This window comes from Bison bison, unplaced genomic scaffold (assembly GCF_000754665.1).
Source record: "Bison bison bison isolate TAMUID 2011002044 unplaced genomic scaffold, Bison_UMD1.0 scf7180017864466, whole genome shotgun sequence".
Classification (NCBI taxonomy): Eukaryota; Metazoa; Chordata; class Mammalia; order Artiodactyla; family Bovidae; genus Bison; species Bison bison.
Genome location: NW_011495027.1, coordinates 6,377,903 through 6,395,152, shown reverse-complemented (window position 1 = coordinate 6,395,152; position 17,250 = coordinate 6,377,903).

Below are 17,250 nucleotides of genomic sequence, written 5' to 3'. Positions count from 1 at the left end.
GCTGTAAAAATTGCCACAAACGCAGAGTCTTAAACAATACAAATGTATCATCTCACGATTTCTATAGATTGGTAGTCAGGCAGGCCTAATGGGGTTCCATGCTCTTGGAAGAGCTTACATGTATACTCTGGGGAGAATCTGCTTTCACACTCATTTGGGTTGTTGGTCAGGTCAGTTCTTTGTAGCTGGAGGACTGAAAGCTTGGTTTCCCTTTTGGATGTCAGCCAGCAGCTGCTATTGGCAGCTAAAGCCACCGGCATTCTTTTTCACGTGGCCCCTTCATCTTCAAACCAGCAATGTCAGCAAGGGTGAGTCAAACCCCCCCCCCCCCCCACCTTTTTTTTTAGCTTTCAAGATCATGGCATCTGGTCCCATCACTTCATGGCAAATAGATGGGGAAACAGTGGAAGCAGTGTCAGACTTTATTTTTTGGGGCTCCAAAATCACTGCAGATGGTGGTTGCAGCCATGAAATTAAAAGACACTTACTCCTTGGAAGGAAAGGACCAACCTAGATAGCATATTCAAAAGCAGAGACATTACTTTGCCAACAAAGGTCCGTCTAGTCAAGGCTATGGTTTTTCTTGTGGTCATGTATGGATGTGAGAGTTGGACTGTGAAGAAGGCTGAGCGCTGAAGAATTGATGCTTTTGAACTGTGGTGTTGGAGAAGACTCTTGAGAGTCCCTTGGACTGCAAGGAGATCCAACCAGTCCATTCTGAAGGAGATCAGCCCTGGGGTTTCTTTGGAAGGAATGATGCTAAAGCTGAAACTCCAGTACTTTGGCCACCTCATGCAAAGAGTTGACTTGTTGGAAAAGACTCTGATGTGGGAGGGATTGGGGGCAGGAGGAGAAGGGGACGACAGAGGATGAGATGGATGGATGGCATCACCGACTCGATGGTCGTAAGTTTGAGTAAACTCCAGGAGTTGGTAATGGACAGGGAGGCCTGGTGTGCTGCGATTCATGGGGTCTCAAAGAGTCGGACGTGACTGAGTGACTGAACTGAACTGAACTGAGATATAATTGACAAAAATTGTAAGATATTTAAAGTGTACAATATGATAATTTGCTATAAATATATACTGTAAAGGGATTCCCCCCTTGAGTTAATTAACACATTTATCACCTCACTGTTTTTTGGGGGGGAGGGTGAGAACACTTAAGTTCTACTCTTTTAGCAAATTTCAATTATACTGGACAATGTTATCAACTGCAATCACCATGTTTTACTTTAGACCATCAGGCTTCATTCATCTTTGGCTGAAAGTTTATGCCCAGCCACTTTTCTATTTTCTGTTTCTGTGAGTTCTGCTTTTTTATTTTTTAGATTCCACACCTAGGTGATGCTTTATAGTACTTGTCTTTTTCCTATCTGGCTTATTTCAGTCAGTATAATGCCTGCTAGGTTCATCTATGTTGCTGGAAGTGACGGGATTTTGATCTTTTTTTAGAGGCTGAGTAATATTCCATTGTATCTACGTCCCACATTCTGTTCATTTGTTCATCCATCAGTGGACATTGAGGTTGTTTCCATACCTAGTCAAGTCCTTTTCATGCCTTGAATTTCTCTGACTTCCTCTTCTAATCCTGCTGTCAGCTTTTTAGGACTCATGTGATTACAATGGGCCAACCTGAATAATTCAGGATAATCTCCTTATTTTAAATTCATCAGCTTAGTGATCTTAATTACATCTGCAGAGGCCCTTTTGCTATGTAATAATAACATTCATGGGTGTGATATTTCACCATATTCACAGTCTGGAAATTAGGATGAGACATCTTTGGAATTCCATTTTAGAAATTCTGTCTACAACATCTTAATTTAAATTGGAAAAATTATATAATAAATAGGAATCATTATAATATCATATTGTGAACTAATAAATAGTTTTGGGCATAATTTTTTCTGAGTAAGTGTCCCATTTATTTGGACATCAGAGGATGAGATGGCTGGATGGTACCACCGATTCAAGGAACACGAACTTGGGCAAACTTCGGGAGATGGTGAGGGCCAGGGAGGCCTGGTTTGCTGCAGTCCATGGGGTCGCAAAGGGTTGAACACAACCTGGTGACTGAACAACAACAATATATCTCCTTGTCACTTACTGAAAAATATAGATTTACTTGTTGTTTAACCTACCTACCTAGTACTTTTAAGAAAAGAAAGAGAAAGAAAGTGCAGTTGTTCAGTCGTGTCCAACTCTTTGCAACCCCATGGACTGTAGCCTACCAGGCTCACTCCGTCCATGGAATTTTCCAGGCAAGAGTACTGGAGTGGATTGCCATTTCCTTCTCCAGGGGATCTTCCCGACACAGGGATCAAACCTAGGTCTCCCATATTGCAGCCAGATGCTTTACCATCTGAGCCACTGGGGAAACTAGTAGTTTGTTTAAACTACTCTTCAAAATGGGAAAAGGATCAAGTCTTCAGCAGTCAAGGCCAGCTAAAGAATGTCACTTGCCACCTGGCTTTCCAAGGACTAAGTCATTAGCCACTGCAATCACTAACCTTCAAAACGCCCTGAAAGGAATTCAGGGTGGAGGGCAGGAATGATGTACTTTGTGCTCTGGAAAAACTGGCAGAACCAGCTTTCAGATTGATATTTTCAGGAGAAAACTATATAAACCTAATTTCTTGCATCATCCAATACTTAGAGCAGCACTAAAATTATTAAATAAGATATAACTGTGTGGATCACAACAAACTGTGGAAAATTCTTCAAGAGATGGGAATACCAGACCACCTTACTTGCCTCCTGAGAAACCTGTATACAGGTCAAGAAGCAACAGTTAGAACCAGACATGAAACAATGGACTTAGGAAGGAAGTCCTTCAAGTATATTGTCACCCTGCTTATTTAACTTATATGCGGAGTACATCATGCAAAATTCTGGGCTGGATGAATCAGAAGCTGAAATCATGATTGCTGGGAGAAATATCAACAACCTCAGGTATGCAAATGATACCACTCTAATGGCTGAAAGTGAAGAGGAATTAAAGAGCCTCTTGATGAGAGTGAAAGAGGAGACTGAAAAAGTTGGCTTAAGGTTCAACATTCATAAAACTAAGATCATGACTTCTGGTCCCATTACTTCATGGCAAATAGGTGGGGAAACAAAGGAAACAGTGACAGACTTTATTTTCTTGGTCTCCAAAATCACTTCAGATGGTGACTGCAGCCATGAAATTAAAAGACATTTACTCTTTGGAAGGAAAGTTATAACAGATCTAGGCAGTGTATTAAAAAGCAGAGATATCACTTTGCCAACAAAGGTGCATATAGTCAAAGCTATGATTTTTCCAAAAGCCACATACGGATGTGAGATTTGGACTACAAAGAAGGCTGGGCACCGAAGAATTGATGCTTTCTAGTTGTTGTGCTGGACTCTTGAGAGTTCCTTGGACAGCAAGGAGATCAAATCAGTCAATCCTAAAGGAAATCAACCCTGAATATTCATTGGAAAGACTGATGCTGAAGCTGAAGCTCCAATACTTTGGCCACATAATGGGCAGAGCGGGCTCACTGGAAAAGACTCTGATACTGGGAAAGATTGAGGGCAGGAGGAGAAGGGGCGACATAGCATGAGATGATTGGATGGCGTCATTGACTCAAAGGACATGAATCTGAGCAAACTCTGGGAGATAGTGAAGGACAAAGAAGCCTGGCTTACTGTGGTCCCTGGAGTCACAAAGAGTCAGGCAGGACTGAGCGACCGAACAACAGCAACAAGGTATCTATGCCTTGACTATCACTGACACCCTTTCAAGATGTATGTTCGATTGCACATATCCCTTCTCCAAAATCCCGTGTATACAGACCTCTTCCTTTACTGTTTTAGGGCACTTCCTCAAAGCTACCCAAGAGGCTACCTCTCAGGCTATTGTCTTCAGTAAGTCCCCAAATAAAACTGAAACTTACAGCTCTTACCTTGTGCATTTTATATTTTAGTCAACACCAAGATGCCTGGATAGTAATATCTCAGTGTTACAGAAAATCTGATTTTGTGACGTGAAACATTTATAAAGACGATTTTAGCCATAGGTAAACAGAAGGGAGACGGTGTTAGCCTGATGTAATCAGATTAATTAATGATATTGTTATCTTGAGGAGCAGGAGTGACAACTTTTTTGATATCAAAATTTCCTGATAACCACTGTATTCAGATATGACTCTTTATTTATTCAATAAGTATTCACGAGCATTCACCAGGTTCTCAGGCACTATCCTATGCACCAGAAATAAGAAGTTATATAAGGCATGCTATATTCCTGTCTTCTCAGACCTTCCTCTTGTTGCCCTGTACTTTGGTGAATAAAGGAAGACAGAGGAAAGACAGGATGTCATCATCTCTACTCATATGGACCAAAATGCTCAGAGAGATGTCCATATCCATTTCCGTTTCTTTCTGAAAAGCAGCCTTGAATTCTGGAGGGCTCAAGGAGACACTCAAAGGACTGATGGCCTTGACCAATTTGACTCAGAAGGAATAGAGCCCCACAGATAGGGTTGGAAAATTATTCTGATTAAACACTGATGAGTTTTTTTTCCAGAAGTTTGACATAAAGAAAAGGAGACATTACAAACAATAAGTCTAAGGAGAAAGTTTCATGGATGACTTTAAAAATTCAGCTGGCAAAGCTCCAGTTTGTTGTGTGGCATGTTGGGGACATATCTAGTATCAAATAAGCCATTAATAGTTCTTTGCTTTTGTGTTATCACTCTGTTTGGTATAACTGAGGCCCCTGATGAGTTCCCAAAGAACATCAAGGCATGAATACAAATTGCCAATCTTGGAAAATCAGTTTGACAATCAAATAAAGCAAATTTCTGACTTTGTGTTTCTTTCACACAATGCAAAGAACACCAATGCCATTGAGCTTGTTTGAGAATAAAGATGAGGAAATTGTCAGTCATTAGGTGTAGCAGTAACAAATGAAAACAGTGCTTGAGAGGCCATTTATTACCAACTCAATTCAGCTTTATTTGTAGATACAAACATGTTATGAGTATTTCTTGATTTCTTTTTTCCTTCTTATCTTGCTTTTCTTTTAAAAAAACAGAGAAGCACAAAGAAATCTACAACACCTAATGTTACAGGGAACAGAAAACAGTTATATCCATGAAGATACTGAGAAAAAGAAATGGATAAGTTCGTATTTCTGGAACCAGGAATCTTTCTGGTGACTGTAAGAAAGAGTAGACATATAAGCAAAAATAGCATGCTTCTTGTGAGTATTTAACCTTGGATGTATATTATTCCCACATCTTGTAAGCGTGAATCCGGAGACCAGTTTTCACTCAGGAGGAGCAGCTCTGCCACTTTTGCCTTCAATCGCTTATGTGTGAATTTGAGTAAGTTTCTTACCCTCTCTGAATCCTTAATTTAAAAAAAAAAAATTACATGACTTCAATAATAAGCACACTTCCTTGAATTGTTGCACATATAAAATAATGTATTAAATACCTAGTATATTGCATATGGTGCTTGCAAGTGGTAAAGAATCCTCCTGCCAATGCAGGAGATACAAGAGACATGGGTTTGGTCCTTGAGTCAGGAAGATACCCTGAACTAGGGAATGGAAACCCACTCCAGTATTCTTGCCTGGAAAATTCCATGTTCAGACGAGCCTGACAGGCTACAGTATGGAGCCACCAAGAGTCAGACATGACTGAGTGAACAAGCACACACAAAAATATTATGTGGACCATGGTCTGTGTTCAAAGAATGAAAACTATTACTGCTATTATTATTATTTTTGTACAAAAGAGCACTCCTATTAACTTCTCAACTGCTCCTCTGAAAGCTCAAGACATGTTAGTACATTTATTATTAATGTCGATGCACAGATTGAGAAATTGGCAAAAACATGCAACACTGATCCCAAGTCACATGATTCAGAAAGAAAATCCCAAGTGTTCAAATCTCTTGCTATGTGATTTGCCCATTGAGATCCAGTCTGTCTCCTATGTGATGATGACCTTGAGGGGACTGCCTCAGAGCTCTGAGACTGTTCAATTTATAGCATGGCATCTGTGAAACTTCCTGATAGAGTTAGCACATCTGTCTTTGTGCCAAGCAGGAGTCCCTTTACTCACCAGGACTATTCATGTGAGTCCTGGACTCACATGTGGTTCCAGGACTATCCATGTTCAGCAAAGGGCAGAAGAGAGCAGAGAAAAACTACCCTTTGGGGTGAGGCTAATATCTCATAGGCGCAAACACTTCACATCTTCATAGCCCAATTTCTTGGACTCCCAGCCTCCCTTGGTTTGACTTTGTATTGTTAACCCTTTGCTCCTGAAGCTGTCTGATTTCCCGTGCCTTTGAAATCTGAAGTTGGTGTATAACCAGCACAGGTCTTGGTTCCTGTTTCACAAGATGTGCATCCCATAGCCTGTTATCTTCTACTTGCTCATGATCCAGATGTCCAATTTCAGCCTTAAATACTGGGAGCAGACTTTTTCAGCTAACTTGCAAATTCAGGTGGAAGGAAAAATAAAAGAACCATGGAGGCTCTTGGATGTTACTTCTCTCAAGGGAATAGAAGGGTATAGGTTGATACTCTTATTGAACCTCTCCTTCTTCATTCTACCATCATTATTAATCCATTGTCAGCTGGTGTCTGACAGTTGAACCCTTTGTTATCTTCAGAAAAGACTAAGTATAGTATGGATAATTGAAAACCACATTCAGTTGCATTATTTCAGCTGAAAAAGTCAACTTTTAAAAAAATATCTTACTGAGCCAATTGCACCAAGTCCTGCTGTAAAATAAACCATACAGGTGTGAGCACATAGTGTAGCTGTGACACATTCATGGTATTTGACTTTTTGTTTCCTTCAGAAACTAGTAGAACATTTGTAAAACATATCAACTCATGATTTGCAAAACTTGACAAATTACTGAGAAATCTCTCCTTCTCTCTTAATGTGTACTCGAAACATCCTGAGAAGTTCTGATGACCTTAGTGATGGATCTTACATTCATGTCAAGCATTTTGTTGACATCAGAAGTCATGTACGGATGTGAGAATTGAACCATAAAGAAGACTGAGCACTGAAGAATTGATGCCTTCTAATTGTGGTGTTGGAGAAGACTATTGAGAGTCCTTTGGACTGCAAGCAGATCAAGCCAGTCCATCCAAAGGAAATCAACCTTGAATATTAATTGGAAGGACTGATGCTGAAGCTGAACCTCCAAAACTTTGGCCACCTGATGCAAAGAGATGACTTATTGGAAAAGAGCCTGAACCTGGGAAAGATTGAGGGCATGAGGAGAAGGGGTCAACAGAGGACGAGATGGTTGGATGGCATCACCAACTCAATGGACATGAATCTGAGCAAACTCTGGGAGATAGTGAAGGACAGGGAAGCATGGGGCGCTGCAGTCCATGGGATTGCAAAGAGTCAGAAATGACTTAGTGACTCAACAGCAAAAACAACAACAAAGGAATTTTACTCTTAGAAAAGGTCCTGGATCAAGACCCCAGACACGAAGAGCAGACAAGAAGCATTCTAAAAGTGCCAGGAAATGAAAGTGTCAAGTAAGTGTCCATTTTGAGAGCAAACACCCCTGGTTACCCTTCAGCTGCAATAAACACAGTGTAGTCAGCAGTGTGGCCTTTGACATGGGTTTGCAAAATAGGTTGCCAAACTTTTCCTGTTTCTTTATAAAATATCAATGAGAGAAAAAAAAGGGGGGGGGTGCTGGTGGTCCCATTATTGGATAATTGTATAATCTCATACAATAAGGATAGGACTTCTGATATTCAAGATATGTGTAGTGCCCAGAGGCAGCCATTTGGCAGGGAAATCACCCACCTACTCAGCACTGGTTTAGACAAAGCCAGTCCTGTGACTTGTGGCCCCATTTTGGAGTAAATAACCATATAGATTACCATGTATATAGGTACAAGCATTTCTGATGGAAATTTAATTTAGTAAACTATAAAAACTCTCCTTGGGATGTATCTTATAAACTAGGGCATTGAGACTGTCTAAAGCATATTAATTCAATACCTCTCAATTGGTATTAAAAAAAAAAAAGGCTGTTTAAAACCAATGTCCTTTTATTCTTGTCTCAGCATTTAATTTCATTTGCATATGACTAAGACTGTTTCTTCTCGGTAAATTTAATTTGCTAGAGTTTGGCACCCAGCACAGAAAGAATGGCATCCTCTGAGATAGGACTGCCAACTACAGCAAGTAGCATTGCAAATAAATTTGATCTATAGACTTTTCAAACTTCTCAGATGTGATCCCTGACGTCTGGCCTGATGAAGGAAGCCCTGGGGACTGGAAAAACACAAAGCATGCTACTGTACTGACATGCAAAATGTCTCATAATCTGTCTTTATCTTTCATGACTGTAGTGGTCTGGATAAATTAGACCAAATTGGGCTAAACACTGTTCTTGGCTACACTCACGTAGCTGTTTTCAAAAGCTAATAGGAGCTGTGTGTGCACATCCAAGGACAAAATTTGGCCCCTTTTGTCTTTGCACAAACAATTGCTTTAGTTGAGATGATTATTCCTGACTGTTTTATAAGCAGCATTTTGCCCAGTTTAAATCTCTTTTCACTTTATTCTTCAGAGTCAAGACATTTATGAATATGGAAACATGTAACTCAGGATCTTCAGTTTCCGGAAAAATAAAAATCTCTCCCCTAAAATCTGTGAGTATTGCAAATGAACTGGGAAAGAGGTAAAGAAAGTCATGTTAACGGTGGCAAAAACAGAAGTAACACTGAGAAAAAGTGTTAACACTCATTAATGGTAGCAATCTGATTAAAATTTTTGTAGCACATTCATCCTTGATCTTTCAAAAGAGAAATGTGTTGTTAATATTTTCAAGGAAAATATAGACTATCAATACATTTATTTATTCAGATGCAAAAAAAGAAGTTGAAATTAACCCTTAATGCAACTTTTTCCTTTTCCATCAGTATCATATTACATAAATCTCACCTTTTCCCCAAAGGCCAAACGTTTTGAAATGAAAGAGAAACAGTCTGATAAAAAAGCTTTTATTTTTAGAAATTGGGTCAACTTTGGAATTTCCTACTAGAAAAGTCACACATACAACCAGGGCCTTAAGGTTTTGTAAGGTCTTGCATGAATCAGTATAAGATATAAATAATACGAAAGACAATCTAGAATGTCTTGACTCTTTGAGGCACTTACAAGTTAGCTCATTTCTTTTGTGCTTGGAGCAAGTCTCTTTATTTCTATGGTTTCTTAATTCCCTTTTTCTGAAGATGATCAATTTAAGAATGTATCTAGTTATGTTTTGTAATAGGGACAAAATTCATAATTACATACATTACCATGATTTATCAATAATTGCAAGATAAATATTTTTACTTTTTGCAAGGTTAATAATTTATGCAAGAATAATCTCACTGGGTTCTTTGGGTGGTTGATAATTTGTCTAAAATAGTGTATATATATATATTTTTACCCTATCTGCCAGTGTGATCAGATTCCAGGTCTTTGAGACCCATCATATCTCTGCTTGAAGCATTTTGAATACCATCTCCAAAAACCTGACATTAATAAAACATTAAAGTTCCAACTTAAGCCCATAAAAGTCAAGAAATCCAGAGTTAAGATCAGCCCAGCTCTCTTAACTCTGTTCTCCTGCATGTATGCATGGGTGATGGGACAGCAGTGCAGGCTGTTGCTTAAATCAGTCTCTCTGCATAATCTAAAAATGTAATTGAATTAGTGTATAAAGTATGTACATACCCTGCAGTGGAGAGCCCCACGCACTATATTATCCACATCCTCTCTCCAGACCCTCATTTTAACTCCTCACTGCAGTGTTCCTGTGAGGCTTCCTCCAACGTTCAGACATTGGACTTGCAAATACAATTTCCCTTCTTTTACGAGGCTTCAAGATGAGTGATGCACACTCGGTTTTCCTAGATGCCTTTCAGCTCCTGGCCAGACAGATAAAGTTTAGGTAACATTCTTCCTTTTGGTTAACAACCTCAGAGTTTGCTAGGTATTAGACAATGCCATTCTGTGGTTAGGGATTATCTTATGCTCTAATTCAATTAGATGCAGGACCGTTTGCCATATTAATATGAAAGTTAGGAACATCAAATTGAGTTTAAGAACATATAGTGGTGTAGCATGGTTTTCAGAGCACGGACTTTGGTTTCTGATAGACGTGCTCCAACAGAGTACCTATTTTGCCACTTAACTGTCACTTAAACTTTCCAAGCCTGTTTTCTCCTCTGTAAAATGGGGATAATAACAGGCCTGATCTTTAAGACTCAGTAAGATTGTGAGGACTTAAAGAGATGATGTATATAACATGATTGGTATGTAGGAAGCAAAATGATTGGCTGCTGCAACTACTACTTCCTATTTTGGTAGGAAATAATAGCATATTGCTTCAATTCACTCTTAATGGAGAGTGAGACAATGGTTTCAAACAGAGTTTGAATGCTCAGAAATGTTAAAGTAAAATTTAATAATAAGCATAAAATGATGTTCATCTTCAGTCATGATTTAAGAAATGTATAATGGTATCAGTTTCCAGATATCCAGTCAGATTGCCAAAGATTTTTTTTAAGAATGATAATATTCAGTGTTGGGTATGAGGAAATAGGCTTTCTCCGACATTGCTTTACTGGTATAAACTGGTATATCATTTTGACAGGCAGCCTGAAGATGTTTATAAAAAATTTAAAACATATCTTGTTTGACTCAGAAATTCCACTCCTAGAAATTTATCTGTGTTTTCAAGAATATTCCTAAAAGTTCTCCTGAAAAATTAGAAAGAAGCTAAATGTTAATCTAGAACTGTTAAGATATAGTGCAATCATACAGTGGAATACTACAAAACCATTAAAAATAAATGAATTGTGCATATGTAATAGATTTGATTAAAGAGTCATATTGATAGATTGCAGGGTAGATGTTTGAAATGTTTCCTTTTTTTCCCCCCTAATAACTGTTACTCTGTGGAATCTCTCTTTCTGAGCAGTGGGTTCCCTTAGGCACTTCTCACTCTTTTTGCAGAACTTTCTGTCACTGTTTGTTGAGACCCAAGGCTAACTTCACGGGCCTGTGACCTGTGCCGTTGTAAAAGCCTGCACTCCGAAGGGCCCTGAACACAGTTTAATACTCGGCTGTTGCTTTCTTGGAATTTTTAAGAACTTGTTTTGTACTTGCTTTTTTGTGAGTGAAATATGCGTCTGCATTCTTTGCTGCCCCATCTGCACATAGCTTTCTTGATGTCCTGAACACTGAATTCCAGTGAGCCCAACATATGTGGGAATAAGTGAGACTCAGTAAATACAAGGGAAGGAAGTTCCAACTATAGCTGGGCAAGAGGGTCCCTGACAGCCCTTCAAAGGCCATGTTTTCCATTCAAACCAGAACTTGCTCTGAATGCAGAGAGCAGGCAATGGCATTCCAAGAAACATGAATGACCAACATCCTGTCATATCCTTTCATACTTCTGTTACTTCTGTGTGCTTGCCAGCCACTTATGCTACAAATGATGATATAGAAGTAAAGGGGAAGAGCAACACATACTGACTTGTCCTTTCAGCCTTTCCTAGCTCCTTGGTAAGCTGCAGGTAGATAATGTTGTACAGGGTGCACATTCAAGAGGGGAAATTAAAATGGTTGAGTTCATTTTCATTGTTCTGATAAGAATGAAATACAGAGTCAGATGTGAGCTACAAAATACAAACTGTGTAATTTTGTTGATTCATATATGAGCTGCTGCTGCTGCTGCTAAGTTGCTTCAGTTGTGTCCGACTCTGTGCGACCCCATAGACGGCAGCCCACCAGGCTCCCCTATCCCTGGGATTCTCCAGGCAAGAACAGTGGAGTGGGTTGCCATTTCCTTCTCCAATGCATGAAAGTGAAAAGTGAAAGTGAAGTTGCTCAGTCGTGTCCAACTCTTAGTGACGCCATGGACTGCAGCCCACCAGGCTCCTCTGTCCATGGGATTTTCCAGGCAAGAGTACTGGAGTGGGGTGCCATTGGCTTCTCCGCATATATGAGCTAAAAGCTTTATATTTGTATTTAAAACTGATATAGAGAAAATATATCTATGAGTGATAATATTCATGGTAGTAACGTGAGCTTTTAATTTTAATTTTAAATTTTAATTTAATAGAACAACCTTATAGAGCAAAACCCAAATACCATGACAGGTTGAAGGAGAGACTGCAGAAGAGCAAAAACAATTTTATATTTTAATATAATACCATTATTTTTTTAAAAACTACTTTTTGAAGAAGGAGTCTGATATTTTCACTTTGAACTGAGCCTCACAAATTAGGCCCTGATTCCAATGGTGAAAGAAGCAAATGTATTGGGGGCATCTGTTACTTTTGTTTATCAGCATTCATTGGCTCCTTTGTCAACAGTCCCTCATTTTCTGGAACCCTCTTCCCTCTCATACACACATAGTTCATGTGTTTAGAAAGCAATCGATTTCATTGGTGGTTTCAGAGGTACATGTGAGACTCAAGCTTGCTCAATCAGAATATTTCATCTTCTTGGTCATAATAAGTGGTTTAGAGATGAACATTTGAATCATGCTGACCCATACAAAACATAGGACTTGTGTAAGAAAAAGCAGGAGGAAATGATCTGCCTTTTGTTGCTAGAATTTACCTTGAGGTCAGGTGAACCTGGAGCTACTGGTAGGCAGCATCTGGAGTTCGAGAGTTAATACTAACATGGAGAATAGCAAGGGTGAGGGCTGGTTAGAAACCAAGTCCTGGTGATAATCTTTGAGTCCCTGGATCAAGCTCTGCCTGAAACTAGCTGGAGTTTTTTACCCTGTGATACTTTTTATGCTCAAGCTAGCATTAATTTGATTTTGTTACTTACAACAGACTTCTGACATAGCATGTACAAATTGCTTTCATTAGTGTCTGTGTTTCTAAACAGAGATCTCTAAAGATAAACACCAAACTGCTAACAGTGGATATCCCAGTCAAGGAAGATTATAAGGTCTTTCATTTACAATTTTGTACTGTTCTCTAGGGTAAAGATCTTATAAAATAGGTATCAATTTACTTTAAAATCAGAAAAAGCCATAAAAATGTTTCCATCTTGGGGAAAAAAGTCAGTGATGTTTTATGTTAATATAATAATTTCTCATACTGACAAAAAAGCAGATGTCTTTTAGTAGATCTTACATGGATTATTCAGTTCCAGGAGCTGGTATTCCCAAGTCAGCTTCTCTACAGAAAGACATGGGCATGCAAGGCAGCCACAGAATCATTGCACAAGCCTTTAACCAGAAATTTCTCTGCCACGTAATTATACTGCAGAAAACAGCAAATAGAAGATTATTGAGTTTGGCCTTAGTAACTACTTAAAGGTGAGATGTTTAATTCTCAAGTAGGCGATCTTTTGTCTTACTATGTTCTAACCTGCTTAAGTGAATAGAAGGAGAAACTTTGGATTTGTTTTTTTCAGTCGCTAAGTTATGTTCATCTCTGAAACCCCATGAATTATAGCACACAGGCTTCCCTGTCCTTTACTATTTCCCAAAGTTTGCTCAAATTTATGTCCATTGAGTTAGTGATGGTATCTAACCATTTCATCCTCTGCCGCCCCCTTCTCCTCTTGCCCTCGAGTTTTCCCAGCATCAGGGTCTTTTCCATGTGGCTCTTCACATCAGGTGGACAAAGTATTGGAGCTTTAGCTTCAGCATCAGTCTTTCCAATGAATATTCAGGGTTGATTTCCTTTGGGATTGACTGGTTTGATATCCTTGCTGTCCAAAGGGCTCTCAAATATCTTCTCCAGTACCACAGTCTGAAAGTCTCAGTTCTTCAGTGCTCTGCTTTCTTTATGGTCCAACTCTCACATCCATACATGACTACTGGAATAAACCATGGCTTTCACTAGATGGACCTTTGTGGGCAAAGTGATGTCTCTGCTTTTTAATATGCTGTCTGTATTTGTCATAGCTTGTTACAGGTTTGCCTTTGCTTGGATTTGAGGCAGTATCAAAGTGGGGCATTGAAAAGGCAGAAAGTAGCAAAGTCAGGCAGCTAAGGAAGGTTAGGGCCATCTCATGGAGAGTGTTCAAAGAAGCCAATAGAACATATTTTCACCATCCAGGGTCTTGGTAGATGGAAGTGCTGCACCACTTTGAAGACACCCAACAGTGGTGTTTTATGAGTATCAATGTCCGAGGGCTCTTTTAGATTCCAGAAAGGCTGAGTGCAAGGATCCTGTTTTCTTAGGATTCTGCCCAAAGGTGTGGTCGGTCAGCCTGGCTGGAGGCTGTTCTCCAGCACAGCAGCCCATACAGTTGCTAATCCTTCTACTTATGATCTCAGCCCCTCTTCCCTTCCATGTGGCGATATCCCTCTTCATTCCAAACCAGAACACACACAGACATCTTCCCCAACAGTTGAATCTAGGGCAATTTGTTTCCAGTGTTCTCGAAATAAAGATTTGAACAGTTCATTTCTGTCTAACTTGGTTCTCTTATGTACATGTAGGAAAGCAAAACTGTTATCATTCATTTGTATTCAATAAATCAGATGGTGTCTTGGAAACTATCTTTGATGGGGTAAAAATCTAAGGACATGGTGGGTGGGGACAGGAAGAGGAATCAGGAGGAAAAGGAGTGAGGGGCTGGGCCCCTGGAGGGCGACCCTAGCTACTGTGTCATTTCACTAGTGTGGATTTTAGGGATCAGTGTGGGTTGTCGCAGTGCTAAGGGGGGCAAATATTACATAGTCATTTGCTAAATACTCTTTAATGAAATATGAAAAGTGAAAAAATGAAAGTGAATTTGCTCGGTCATGTCTGACTCTTTGTGACCCCAGAGACTGTAGCCCACTAGGCTCCTCTGGCCATGGGATTTTCCAGGCAAGATTACTGGAGTGGGTTTCCATTTCCTTCTCCAGGGGATCTTTCCTACCCAGGGATCGAACCCGGGTCTCCCGTACTGTAGGCAGACGCTTTTACTGTCTGAGCCACCAGGGAAGTAATATGAGCACCAGGTAAAATGTTCAAATGGAACAAAAGAGAACGCAGTGAAGAGTAATTCTCCCTGTCACCGTCACCCCTCCTCTTCTGTCCCCAGAGGCCACCACAACCGCCTTGTGAATTCTTGTGGGCAGCTGTGCCCGTTTAAGCATGCTTGTCTTCTTCTTCCCCTTGGCTTGACCTTGACTTGGACCTGTTAAGTCAGGGCCTAAATTGCAATTTGAAGATGACACTCAGCTCTTCACTTTCTCATTCTCTGCTTAAGCAAAGTAATGAATAAAGAAACATATGCGAGAGCTTGCAAGCCCTCACTATGGGTACATGATTAACTCCTGTACCTGTTTATCACACCTTTTGTTGCACAAAGCTGAGCAGGTGACTGGTACATTCTCTTTCCACAGCATGCGATATTTCCAATTCACTGCAAAACAAAGTTCAAACTGCTAAAAAAGCTAGTTTTTAATTACCTTGAGATACAAGTTGCAAGAAGGCAGCCTGACAGGTCTCACTGATGTGCTCAGTAAGCTGTGAAGACATGTGGCTAGATATGACTGGTCATTAATATATACAGTGTGATCAGATGCCATCATAATTGTCATTATTACAGGATCATAAAACTTCAGAGTAACAGAAAAAGCAAGTACCTTTGTTTGAAAGGTCAGCCAAAAAAAAAACAACAGACTGAGCTCATCAATAAAACAGGGGTGAAAAGAAAGATGAGCATTTATAAGGAATTCTTCTGAAAATCAAGTGAGCAAAGACTTTTATGATAATGTTCAACTTAAATGAGGAAGTGGGCAAATGAGGTCCTGATAAATTACTCTGCATTGAATTAAATATTGACATAAATAATAACAGTGATTTTCTAATGTCTGTAATTAGCACTGGTTAGCTACATAAATTGACTTTCTCAGAGAACTCTGTGTATTTGACTAAATTTTCAAGATTGATGTTTTATAAATTTAAGCAATGGGATGAGTATAATTGCAAGGTAACTGAAGAAATGAGTTGTCTACATAAAGCAATAGTGATGCATTTCCTAAAAGAAAAAAAAAAAAAACTGTGTGTGTGTGTGTGTGTACACTCTGCATGCTTTGCCCACAGATCATCACAGAGTGATCTTTCAAGAGGATCTTTTTCTTGCTCTAGTGTCAGATCTTAAAATAAGATTTAAGGGCTGGGAAGTCTGATTGAGTGGGGCCGAGATGTGATTTCTAGTAATACTGCTCACCAGAGCATGAAGAACAGAAAGTGCTATTTCTATGTGTTGGAGGTGAGACATTTTTGGACAGACGTATTTTAATTCAGCCTTTTCTTTTGAAATCAAATATATGCTGGGGCTACCATGAGATGTGTGGTTGCTTATTATAGTTAATAGATTGTTTGTCTTCTCTGTCCTTGAGATAATCCTAAGTATGTGTGTAAAACTGTGATCAGGTTCCCCATAAAAACCAATCAGCCTGGAGGTCCACAAGGTGGTGAACATTCCCTAGAGCAGATGGGAAAGATAATGTTTAATCAAGAGTTGGAGGATAAGGTGGTACAACACAAGCCAAGAGAAAGAATTTCATTTTGGGTGAACCTCTGTAACATTTCTCGTACCCGAAGACAGATTAGAACAATCCCAGAGCCATGACTTCTGGCTACTGTCTCCCCACAGCTGACCCTGTAGACCTTGCCTGTGGACTCTGCCTACATCACTGCCTGAATCTGTGAACAAGTCAAATGGTTGTTTCTCAGGTTTATGAAGATGTATGAAGTGAGTCATTCACAAATGAATATACATGTGAGGAAATGACAGAATTCTGCTAAACATGTTTATATTTGAACAACTGATACATCTGAGCATGATTTAGAAAAGGATGCGTGTAAATTTATAGAAATGACAGTTAAAAAGATAACTGTCACAATGTTTACTGATGAGGTTTCTATTTATCTTAATGTTTAGAAGTTAAATGAAAAGATGGATTGTGGATTACAGCCTAAGCATTTTTGAGCCTGAAGCCGATGTAACAACTTGTGATAATGAAGGGAGCAGGAGGGTGGAGCCAACGAGCTGAGAGTCCTCTGTAGAGGTAAGGTGGTGAGGCCGTTGACAGCTGAAGTACAACCTCATTTATCTCTCACTGTGTTCACTGAAACAATTGAGTGCTGGATGGAGAGGTGGATGAAGTCCTTGTTTGTGGCTTGCTGGGCTGGGTTGTGGTGTTCACTCAGAAGCTGCCACAGCTTCAAGTTACAGCCGTGGGGCCAGGAGAA